Source organism: Rhinolophus ferrumequinum, chromosome 9 (assembly GCF_004115265.2).
Source record: "Rhinolophus ferrumequinum isolate MPI-CBG mRhiFer1 chromosome 9, mRhiFer1_v1.p, whole genome shotgun sequence".
NCBI lineage: Eukaryota > Metazoa > Chordata > Mammalia > Chiroptera > Rhinolophidae > Rhinolophus > Rhinolophus ferrumequinum.
The window spans coordinates 45,887,195-45,899,942 of record NC_046292.1 but is presented as its reverse complement, the minus strand read 5'-3'; the positions used below and the strand labels follow the sequence as shown (position 1 = coordinate 45,899,942).

Sequence of the window (12,748 nt, the reverse complement as noted above, 5' to 3'; positions counted from 1 at the left end):
AATTATACCAATTCTCTACAATTTCTTCTAGAAGATAGAAATAGAGGGAATACCTCCTAACTCATTCTATGAGATCAGCATTACCTAATATCAAAACCAGACAAAAAGATTACAAGAATAGAAAACTATCAAGCAATAGAAACACAGATGCAAAAATCCTCAATATTAGCAAATTGAATTCAACAATGTATTAAAAAATTACACAACACAACCAAGTGGGATTTATCCCAGGTATGCAAGGCTGGTTCAACATTTGAAAATCAATTAATGTAATACATCATATCAACAGGTTAAAGTAGAAAAATGACATGATAATATCAATAAATGCAGAAAAGCATTTAACAAAATCCAACACCCACTCATAACAAAAACTCTCAACAAACTAGGAAGAGAGGGAAACTTTCTCAACTTGATAAAGAACATCTTCAAAAAACCTACACCTAACATCAGACTTAATGTTGGAAACTAGAAGCTTTTCCGCTAAGCTTAGGAACAAGGCAAGGATATCCCCTCTCACCACTGTTTTTCAATATTGTATATGATGTCCTAGCTAATGCAAGGACAGACCAGACAAAATAAGACAAGAAAAGGCACATAGATGGTGAAGAAACAAAACTGTCTTTCTTCACTAATTAAATGACATTTTTAAAGAACTGACAAAAAAAAAAAAAAGACTCCTGGAACTAATAAATGATTGCAGCAAAATTGTAGGATACAAGGTTAATGTATAGTCAATCACTTTCCTACACAGCAGCAATGAACAAGTGGAAATTGAAATTAAAAACACATTACCATTCACATTAACATGCCCAAAAATGAAATACTTCGGTATAAATTAAATATAATATGTGTAAGATCCATATGAGGAAAACTACAAAACTCTGATGAAAGATATCAATGAAGAACTAAAATGGAGAGATATTTCCATGTTCATGGGTAGGAAGAATCAATATTGTCAAGTTATCAGTTCTTCCCAACTTATTTAAATTTCTTTATTTATTAATTGAACCTATAGATTCAATATAATCTCAATAAAATCCCAGCTAGTTATTTTGTGGGTATTGAAAACTGATTCTGAATTTTACATGCAGAGCAAAAAGACCCAGAATAGCCAACATAATATTGATGCAGAAAAACAAAGCTGGAAGACTGACACTACCCAACCTCAAAGTTTACTAAAAAGCTACAGTAATCACAACAATATTTTATTACCTAGCAAAAGAACAGGAAAATAGATCAATGGGACAGAATAGAGAGCACAGAAATAGACCCACATAAATAGAGTCAACTGGTCTTTGACAAAGGAGCAAAGGCAATAGTAATTAAAGCATAGACAGTCTCTTCAACAAATGGTGCTGGAAAAATAGGACATCCACATGAAAAAAAAATGAATCTAGACACAGACCACACACCCTTCACAAAAATTGACTCAAAATGGATTATAGACCTAAATATGAAAGAACATTAAAGTCCTAGAAGACCTAAGTGACCTTGAGTATGGCAATGACTTTTTAGATACAACACCGAAGCACTACCCCTGAAAGAAATAACTGACAAGCTGGACTTCATTAAAATTCAAAACTTCTGCTCTGAGAAAGACAATATCAAAAGAATGAAAAGACAAGCCACAGACTGGGAGAAAAATCTTTGCAAAAGACACATTTGACAAATGACTGTTACCCAAAATATATAAAGAATGTTTAAAACTCAAAAATAAGAAAAAGAACAACCCAATTTAAAAAATGAGCTAAAGACCCTCTCTTTCCCTGCTGCCAAGGAGTAGCATGGAGGCGGAGTCTTGGATACATTCAAGATTCGGCTCCACTGGTAACCCACCCCTGTGGCCCAGGAAGGCATTGCTGCTGGAGGTGTAAAGGACGTTAATACTGCTTTACAAGACATGCTGAAGACTGCCCTCATCAATGAGGGCCTAGCACATGGAATTCGCAAAGCTGCCAAAGCCTTAGACAAGCATCAAGCCCATCTTTGTGTGCTTGCATCCAAGTGTGATGAACCTATCGCTGGTGGAGGCCCTCTGTGCTGGACACCAAGTCAACGTAACAAAGGTCGATGACAACAAGAAGCTAGGAGAATGGGTCGGCCTCTGTAAAATTGACAGAGAAGGAAAACCCCGAAAAGTGGTTGGTTGCACTTGTGTGATGGATAAGGGCAATGGCAAAGAGTCTCAGGCCAAAGATGTCATCAAGGAGTACTTCAAATGCAAAAAATAAACAAATAAACGTGGCTTTTTTTTTTCTCTCAATAAATAAATAAATAAATAAATAAAAATGAGCCAAAGACCTTAATAGATTCCTCACCAAAGAAGATACACAGATAGCAAGTAGGCATATGATGCTTCACCTCATATGTTATTAGGGAAAACAAATTAAAACAATAACGAAATACCACTACATACTATTAGAATGGCCAAAGACCAAATCACTGACAACACCAAATGCAGACAAGGTTGCAGAGTAATAGGTCCTCTCATTCATAGCTGATAGAAATTCAAAATGGCACAGCTACTATGGAAGACAGTTTAGCAGTTTCTTACAAAACTAAACATACTCTTAGCATAGGATCCAGCAATTGTACTCTTGGTATTTACTCAAATAAAATGAAAAGTTATATCCACACAAAGAACTGCATTCGGATGTTTATAGCAGTTGTATTCATAATTGCCAAAACCTGAAAACAATCCTACGGTACCGAACATGTCTTTTAGTAGGTGAATGGATACATAAACGGTGGTACATCCAGCCAATGGAATACTATTCAGCACTAAAAAGAAATGAGCTTCCAAGGCATGAAAAGATATCAAGGAAAACCAAATGTATATTACTAAGTGAAAGAAACCAATTTTAAAAAGCTATATATTGTAGGACTCCAACTGTATGACAGTCCGGAATAAGCAAAACTATGGAAACAGTACAACGATCAGTGGTTGCCAGAGGTTGGGGTGATGGAGGAGGATGAATTAGCAGAACACAGGGGATTTTTAGAATACTAAAACTACCCTGTATGATACTATTATTGTGGATACATGTCATTATGCATTTATCCAACACCATTGGATCCACAACACCAAAAGTGAACTCGAATATAAACTATGGACTTTGGGTGATAATGATGTATCAATGTAGGTTCACTGATTGTAACAAATGAATCATTTGTGGACAGTAGTGGGGAAGTTGTGCTTGTTGAGGAGCAGAAGGTATATGGGAACTCTGTATACATTCAATTTTGCTGTGAACCTAAAATTGCTCTAAAAAATATATACAGTTTATTAATTATTAAAAAAAAAAGCTATCCAGGGTATAGAGTAAAAACAGAGAGAAAGCATGAATGATTTATGCATCTATATGCATATTTTTGTATGTATATACATATGCCACACACACACACACACACACACACACACAGAGACATGCATAAAACAATGTTTAGAAGTCCATAATGTTAAAAGTGGAATTTCTAAGAGACGAAGTATTTTTACTTTTTTTGAGCCTCTTTTAAAATAACAAAATTATTCAAAAATAAACTACTCAAATGAAAAGTCTAATACACCAAACTACAAATGTGCCCAGGTTATATTACATTCTAACAAAACAACTAAAACTGCTTGACCAAGAAATCTGCCAAAAAGACATTCTATTACAAAATCCCTAAGCAACCCATAAGAAAGATAAAAATGCTGAGACAAAGTGCTTTTTCCTTTTTAAGATAAACAACTTTATTCTTGTGGTTCGTAAAGACATTTGATTCAGCTATTTAGTCATGTGGAAAACTTTAACTTCCTCAATGTAACTCCCCAAAGCAGCTTTGGCTGAATAAAATGATTTGGCTGATATCCCTTAATTCATAACTTTTGCTTCTCCTTAAAACAAGTGTGACTTGGAAAGAGAAAAAAGAATAAATTAATAATTGAGTCCATTCAGTCCATTAAAATATTTTCTTTATATCTGTTAGACAAGCCAAGGGAAGGTAAGACCAACAGTACTTTTAGTTTAACTACAAATGAGCAAAAAACACAAATGAAGAAACCACAATGAACTTTATGAACAGTAATCTCACTGCAAAATTCTAAGCTATCCTCATCCACAAATTCCCTTTACAAAAGCTTTCCTGATTCAAAAAAAAAAAATTAAAATGCATTGTCTATCGAGTATAAAATGAAGTGATAATTTACCCATCATCCAGCATACTTCAATCTTCTACAGTACCTAAAATACCTGGTTTAACTGCCCCAGTGACCAAAGTGATACGCCAAATTTCTTGTGTTTATTTTTGTAATGTCAGAGCCTCAGTCTGGAAAGTCAACGAAATAACATTCTCCACAATTTCCAAACACTTTTTAGAAAGGATTTATGGTTTATTTCTTAAAACTTTAGAGAAATTAATAACTCTTTTCTCAAGTAAGCTTTCTTTACTAATGCATATTACAACAAATCTTATCACCCACTATTTCCACATTTCTGCTCACTGCTTACAATTGTGACAAATCCATTCTTAATTAAAAGATAATAGCATTAAAGAGGGGAAAACTCTGTTTTATTTTATCTCAGTAAACACAGATAAAGCTCCCAGATGAGGTTTATTATTATACTCAACTTTATTGTTAATGATGTGAAAATTAAGCAGAGTCCTTTTGGAAGGCAGAGCTACAACATTTGATGTGAAAATCATCGACTGAGAGCCAGATGTCATTTCTAGAGAGTCACTTTTCTAACCATAATCACACAGTAAGACAGTCGATAAATTATAAACTGATAAATCTAAAGGGTACTCCTATCAATGTCCTTGAAGGGCAGATGAAGGTAATCAGCCTCTCCCATATGGCAATAGATAGAATATTTTAACCACTGAGGATTTAAAGCCAAGTAAAACCTCCTGACAGACAGAACTTTAGGGACTGCTTCTAGAAAATATATTTGTCACATAGTACAACCGATAAAAACATTGCAGACTTCCAGGATTTGCGTATGCTTGGGCTTCTTCCCCAAATGGTATTTACGGCAAGATGAAATATAGATATTGATTTAGAATTTTTGATGTGCTTTTAGCTATACCATCAAATAAAATGAATGGTGAGTTCTGCTCTAAGTTTTTCATCTACTGCAACCTTTTCTACCTGCTTGCATTTTTAGTAACAAATATCAATCCCTTGTCTGACCTCGAATGTCTCTCAATATGTTGGTCTGTCATCTCTGCTCTCATTTCTTCTCCCCAGTTCAGTTCTTTGTTTACAGAAACTTCAATTGTTGCATCCATTTCTATTCCTTCTCTTTACCTATACTTGCCAATCTTTTATCTTCACACACTGAACTTTGTGTTCAGTTTATAAACCCGGCATGTTTATTTTCTTTTGAAGTGGCAAATACAGAGAAAAGGATAGCACTGGTAACATTTATTTGGATTGTCCCCTTTTAGAGCTAAGGGTTAGGCAAAGTAGATGGCACTAAGAGATTAAGACAAAAAGACTGAGAAAAGGAACCGCAACATGATAAGGACACACATGGTAAGAACCTGGCTTTTAAAAAAGGAATAAAGAGGTGGTAGCAAAAAGACTAATAAAGTAGTTTTGCCTCAAAGATACATCTTATAAACATTGTTAGAATTCCTAAGGTTCATACCCTCCACTTAAAAACACTAAATCAATGCAATAGCTACTTTATAATGAAGTTTCAAATAAAGTGTACTATTTGTGTTCTTCTCTTATTTCTAAAAAGTAAAAACATCTATGAAATAAACTACTTACTAAGCAGATATTCATTTACCCCCCTGGATTAAGTTCCGACAGCCAAAAATCTCCACTTGTGCAGCACTGAGTATTACATGTTCACACACTGTAAGGCTGTCAGAACCAACTCAAAAGGGATATAAAGAGTAAATGACCTCAACCATTTACTTGACAACTACAATCAGAATCATTAATGATATCTGGCTGTCTTAAGCATTCCTTGATCTTATCTCTAAGAACATAATATTTACTATAGTTAAATAGAATAATTTTAATTATGTCAGGATCTTAGTAACCTCTGATGAGTCCAAGGTAACTCTGAATGTTTACAGCCTCTGTGATTTATTTTTAAAATTAATTTTACTAAATGTATTTAATGGGGTGACATTGGTCAATAAGATGATATAGGTTTCAAGTGTACAATTCCATAATACTTTATCTGCCTATCACATTATGTGTTCATCCAACGTCCAGTCTCCTTCCATCACCATGTATTTGACCCCTTTTACCCTCTTTACCTCCTCCCCACCCTTCTTCCCATCTGGTAACCACCATACTGTTTTCAGTGTCTATGATTCTTTTGTTTGTTTGTCTTGTTTGTTCATTTGTTGCTTTCTGTTTTACATCCCACATGTGTAAAATCATATGGTTCTTGACTTTTTCCATCTGAATTATTTAACACTTCCACTTGCAACTGCAACAAAAAAATAAAATGCTAGGAATAAACTTAACAAAGGGTGTGAAATACCTAAACACTGGTGTGAAATACCTATACACTGAAAACTACAAGATGCTATTAAAAGAAATTGAAGACATAAAGAAATGGAAAGATATTCCATGTTCATGAATTAGAAGAATCAGCATAGTTAAAAAGGCCATATTAAAATGGCCAAAGCAACATACAGATTTAATGCAATCCCCATAAACATCCCAATGGTATTTTTTAAAGAAATAGAACAAAAAATATCATCAGATTTGTATGGAACCACAAAAGACCCCAAACAGCCAAAGTAATTCGGAGAAAAAAGAAGAAAGCCAGAGGTAACACACTCCCTGACTTCCAATTATACTGCAAAGTGACAATAATCAAGACAGCATGGTATCGGCAGAAAAACAGACACATAGAGCAAAGAAACAGAATTGAGAGCCCAGAAATAAACCCACATATATATGGGCAAATAATTTTCAGCAAAGGAGCCAAAAACATACAATGAAGAAAAGAAAGCCTCTTTAATAAATGGTGCTGGGAAAACTGGAAAGCAACATGCAAAAGAATGAAACTAGACTGCTACTTGTCACCATACAAAAATTAACTCAAAATGGATCAAAGACCTAACTATAAGACCTGAAACATTAAAATACATAGAAGAAAACATAAGTGCTAAACTTATGGACCTTGGTCTTAGAGAGGATTTTATGAATTTGACTCCATATTTTAAAATCCAAGTTTGAGAACTGTTAAATATGCAGTTTACATATAAGAAGTAACATACTGGGTCAAATCATTTAGTCAACAAAATAAACTTAATCTCTCCAAGAACTGAAGGATGTCAGAATCTCAGAATTGAAAGGGAACTTACAAAGCATCTAGTAACTAGTAAGCAGTAATCTTAGTAATAGTTTTTGACCATTTTCCCACACAATACACTCCACGGCATCAGTAATCGCTTGGGGTGGGGAGGAGCGTGAAAAGAAAATGTGTAAATTTGAAAGACTGAAAGAATATCACTCCCATCCCCAAGGAACCTGCTCTGCCCTCTGGTTCAGACACAGCAGTCGCTACTCAGGTGCAACCGTCCATATAGCAGTGAGATCTCCTTTACACCATCCTTGCCTATTCACCCAACCTCTGCGTCAACACTTGTAACAGGAAGCTCAGTACGCAACGAGCTTGGTACTGAGCTGAAAACACAGCTAGAAGTTTGAAAGCCTGATAATGTTTTAAAACGATTTTTTCTCTACTAATGTAACTCTTCTAGAGTATCCATATGACGACATGATACTGGTTAATTTTAAACAACTATACTTGCTTCTAAGACACATAGCACCAAAAGTCTGTGTCCTTTAGTTTCCATGAACAGATCCTGGTTGTGCCCTAACACTAATCCCGCTCCCATTTGATAGCCCGTCAGATATTGAAAGACTTACCTCCTACTCCTCCCCGCCTCCACAGTCTCTTTTCCACATTAAATATTCTCAGTTCCTTCAATTAGTTAGAAGACTGTTACATATGAGCAGTAATGAGGGCCTCACTCCGGGAACTGGTAAGGGATAAGAAATAAGGAGATAATAAGCAACAGGCTGAGATGGTAGAACTAGTGAGATCATACAAATCCATAAATGTTCACATACAGAGATTTCCGGTCTGATGTCTAGGAGGGTAACGATGGCATCAACAGAAACAGGGAACCCGAAAGGAAAAGGCTGCGGGGGTGATGGAGAATTCAGTTTGAGACACAGTGATTTTGAGGTTTGTAACAAATAAATATGGGTAAGCTTTTTTTCTAAGTCCTATTCCATTAATTACTTTTGCCAAGAAAAAGGTATGTCCATATTATTGAGTCTAGTAATTACAAGTCATTTAGGGGACGGCCAGATGGCTCAGTTGGTTAGAGCGTGAGCTCTCAACAACAAGGTTGTCAGTTCAATTCCCACATGGGATGGTGGGCTGCGCCCCACGCAACTAAAATTGAAAACGGCAACTGGACTTGGAGCTGAGCTGCTCCCTCCACAACTAGATTGAAGGACAATGACTTGGAGCCGATGGGCCCTGGAGAAATACACTTTCCCAACATTCCCCAATAAAATTTTAAAAATAAATAAAATAAAATACCACATTTATTTTTTCATCAAGTACGTGTACTATTTGAGTGGTTACTTGTGTAATGTGCTATGAGAGATACAATGAGCCATGAAATCCAGTTCCTGTCCTCATTAACCTGACATTCTAATAAGCAAAATGTTTATAACTAACCAGAATTCAAGACTATATATGGTTATGTCTCACAATAGAAATGAAAAGTGTTGTAATTAGTAAGAGAAATATTTCCCCTTTCCAATGAGACTATTCACACATGAAAAATATCACAGGGTAACACACAGTTACAACTGGCATTCTTCAAATACAAAGGACATACAAACAACATAAATCTTTCTATTCTGGGTATAAATACAAGAAACTAGCCATATTTCTTAGGAATGAGTTAAAGTAGGATCAACAATTATGTATATTGTTAAAGATTAATGCTTGAATTGTATCATCAGTCAAAAGAAGAACATTGTTTCAAATGTTCACAAACACGATTGTTTTGGCTTACAAATGGAATTGTTTGATGTCATTTTTCTCATCATTTCTCATTTTAAATAATACATCAATTTGAAAATAGAGCTACAATTTAAAGTCTTAAAAAGATAAAAACTGTATAGTCTCTATCTGATATAACCGTTCTGGAGTTCCCTATAAACTATATATTATGATAAAGTCTTAAATTATAATGTCTACTTTAGCAGTTTTACAGATAACTGATTTTATAGAAAGAATCTATTAAAAATAGTTTAGTAGAAACTTAACTATATTTCAAATTGATAACATAATCACACAGAAAAAAATAATTCAAATAACTTTGAACACCTACTTTGACTATACATCTTTAGTGGGATACACTCTAAGGATGTAAAATGGCACTGAAATCTTTACTTGGTAAATCTGTTGTTACTATTGGTATAGTAATTCCAACACTATCTTATTATATGCGTGTTGTAGGACAGATTAGATGAGTAAATATATTGATGTGGCTGAGAATCAGAATCCTCTGTACAAAAAGGGATATACAAATATGAACTGAGAGAAGGTAAAAATGAACTCTGTGGTTTTGAATTTGAATTTAAGGTATCTCCTATAAATTCATGATTTCTTAAAAAAAAAACAAAGATGTGGTGTTTGTGTGTGTGTGTGTGTGTCCCCATTTACAGGGCCTAGAAGCAATGATACCCCAGCAGCTATGAGAACACTTGACCCTTGAACAACACAGGTTTGAACTGTGCGGGCTCACTTATATGCGAATTTTTTCAATAAATACTGTAAATGTATTTTCTCTTCCTTATTACTTTCTTAATAACATTTTTTCCCAGCTTACTTTATTGTAATATAGTATATAATACATATACAAAATACGTGTTAATCGACTGTTTATGTTTTCAGTAAGGTTTCCAGTCAACAGTGGGCTATTAGTGGTTAAGTTTTAGGGGAGTCAAGTTATATGCGCATTTTTGACTGCAATGGGGGTCGACACCCCTAACCCCTGCATTGCTCAAAGGTTAGCAGTACAGTCAATGACAAATCTGGATTTCTAAGCACCATTTACCACAAAAATGAACCAGGACTCCAAGTTAAATGGCTGATTCCAGGTCTCGAGCAGGGAGTACGCAAAGTGAGCCTGGAATATCTTATCGTACAAAAAGTAAGAATGTGCCCAAATACCAATGTGGACATACAAAGGCCAGAGGAACCAGTCTGAAGGGACTAACCAAACGAGATAATTTAATCATCAATGAGAAATACGGTCAAGTGCTGTAATACAGTGGATAAATTTTTTTAAAAAGAGAATCTTGGGTACAGACTGATACTAAAATAAAAGGAGAGAAGAGAAATAGCTCTCCTTTAGAGAAAATAGCCAGCAAACACATGTAGAAGGATTTAGAGAACTGGAAAACCACTATTTGGCAACCACTAGTGCAATGAGTGATTCAGGGAAGGACCATCAATGGCTACTAAAACCACTAAATAGAAAAAACAAAAATTGCTGGAAAACAAAATATCCAATGATCTCAAAGTATCACCCCCACAGAGTAAGTACAAAAGAAAAAAGATACTTTTGGAATACATAAATCTGGCTAACCCAAGTGATCATCCTTAACATCACCAATAATGGGACAAAGTACCATTACATTAGTCTTGATGTGATCAAATGAAATGTTTACAATATCTCCTATGCAATACTTGCAGTCTTGGAAAAAAAATATGATCTAACCTGAAACTACGAGGAAACAATCAGACAAATTCATTTTGTGAGGCATTCTACAAGACAATTGTCCTGGACTCTAAAAATGTCAATGTCTTGAAAGACCACAAAAAAAATAAAATAAAAAGGAAGGAAGGAAGGTGGAAAAAGAGAAAAAAGGTGGGGATTGTCTAGATAAATGAAAACAGAGAGAAATGACAACTAAATACAATTCATAATCTCGGGTTGGATTCAGTATTTAAAAAAAAAAAAAAAAGAAAGAAAGCTATACTGACCTGTGCCAAAGAACAGCTACATAAATGTATTCTCTTCCTGGTGGACTCAAATAAAAGGACACTGATACCTATAATTCCTCATCAGAAGACCACCACTGACAAATCTGATGAAGGAAGAAAGTCTGTAACAGAATGCTGATTGAAAAGCATTATTCACAGTAGTCAAGACAGAAAAACAACTGAAGTGTCCTTCTATAGATGATTGGGTAAAGAAGATGTGGTACATATATACCATGGAATATTACTCGGCCATAAGAAAAGATAAAATACTGCCATTTGTGACAACAAGGATGGATCTTAAGATGATCATGCTAAGCGAAGTAAGTCAGACAAAAAAGTCAAGAACCATACGATTTCACTCATATGTGGAATATACAACTGAAAGCAACAAACAAGACAAACAAACAAACAAAAACTCACAGACAACACTCTAGTGGTTACCAGAAGGTAAGAAGGGAGGGGAAAAGGCAGAAGGGGGTCAAATATATGGTAATGGAAGGAGATTTGACTTTGGGTGCTGAACACACAATGCAATATACAGATGATGTATTACAGAATTGTACACTTGAGACCTACATAATTTTATTAACCAATGTCACTGCAATAAATTTAATTTTAAAAAAATAGGCATTTAAACCACACACAAAAAAAAGCTATAAAGATATTTTTGGAACATTTGGGGAAATTTGAATTTTTGAAAATGACCTGTACATTAGATAATATTATAATATCAAGGCTAAATTATGTGGGTATACTAATGGCATTATAGTTATATAGGAGAATGTTGTAATTCTTAGGAGACGCGTGACGAAGTATTTAGGAGTGAAGTGTCATAATGTCTCCACCTTACTTTCAAATGGTTCAGAAAGAAAAAAAAGTGGGCGTTTATGTGTGTTTAGAAAGAGAGAAAGCAAATGAGGCATAGTGTTAAGTACTAGTGAATCTAGGTGAGGCATAGAGTATTGCTGTACTACTCTTTCAACGTTTTATAGGTCTGAAACATGCAAATGAAAAAAGTTGGGAGAAAAAGGTAGAGTGGGAATTAAGTTGACTTTAAAGCAGCTGATCAGACTTTATATTATAAAATCTAACTACTCCTTCATCATATCCATAAGAGCAAAAGGTTTGGCTAAAAATAAAAGTAATAATCTTAATAAATAATAAGCTATTACAAACCAATCTAACATTAATTTCCTATGATAGGTGTAGAGTAAACATAATCTCTGATAAGAATCTGTGAAAGATGACATGTGATGACTCATCTAGCATGACTGTGAATAAGCAAAGTTATCTTATATAATATTTTCTCCAAATCCAAATATGACTACCAAATGATTTTTTTCTCCAGTTGAGAGCTATTAGCTATAGAGAACTCTAAAATTAAAAGGTTGGCACAGAATTCCAGATGACCTCAGACCCCATATTACTATAATAATAAACACAAACACTCTGTACCAGGAGTTCTGTTAACATGCATATATATCATCTCATTTAATTCTCACAACTCTATAAGGCAGGTATTATTATTATCATCATTTTATAGATTAAAACAACAAAAGCTTAAAACGACTAAACTTCTGCAAGATCATACTGCTAGCGAACAATAAAACACACCTTGAATCCAGGCAGTCTGACTCCAAAGCCCATGCTCTTTGCTCTATACACTCTCCTGCTTTAGTATGAAATGTAAAATTTAAATAATAAACTGATTA

The 12,748-nt window shown here is 34.5% G+C and overlaps 1 protein-coding gene and 1 pseudogene across 5 annotated transcripts in view; one reads left to right on the top strand and one right to left on the bottom strand.

The window, feature by feature from the left end:
- Nucleotides 1-12,748, bottom strand: part of ATG4C (autophagy related 4C cysteine peptidase) — a 64,790-nt gene that overhangs the window by 48,003 nt on the left and 4,039 nt on the right. For 3 of the 5 annotated variants that reach the window (XM_033115635.1, XM_033115633.1, XM_033115632.1), the window contains exon 2: nucleotides 7,889-8,001. The exons of 1 other annotated variant lie outside the window; for it this stretch is intronic. The gene's annotated coding sequence lies outside the window, so the exon portion shown is untranslated. Of the gene's footprint in view, nucleotides 1-7,888; nucleotides 8,002-11,036; nucleotides 11,141-12,748 lie in introns of all 5 variants that reach the window. One more of the 5 variants, XM_033115631.1, reaches the window with a different exon arrangement.
- Nucleotides 1,832-2,231, top strand: LOC117027085 (40S ribosomal protein S12-like; annotated as a pseudogene).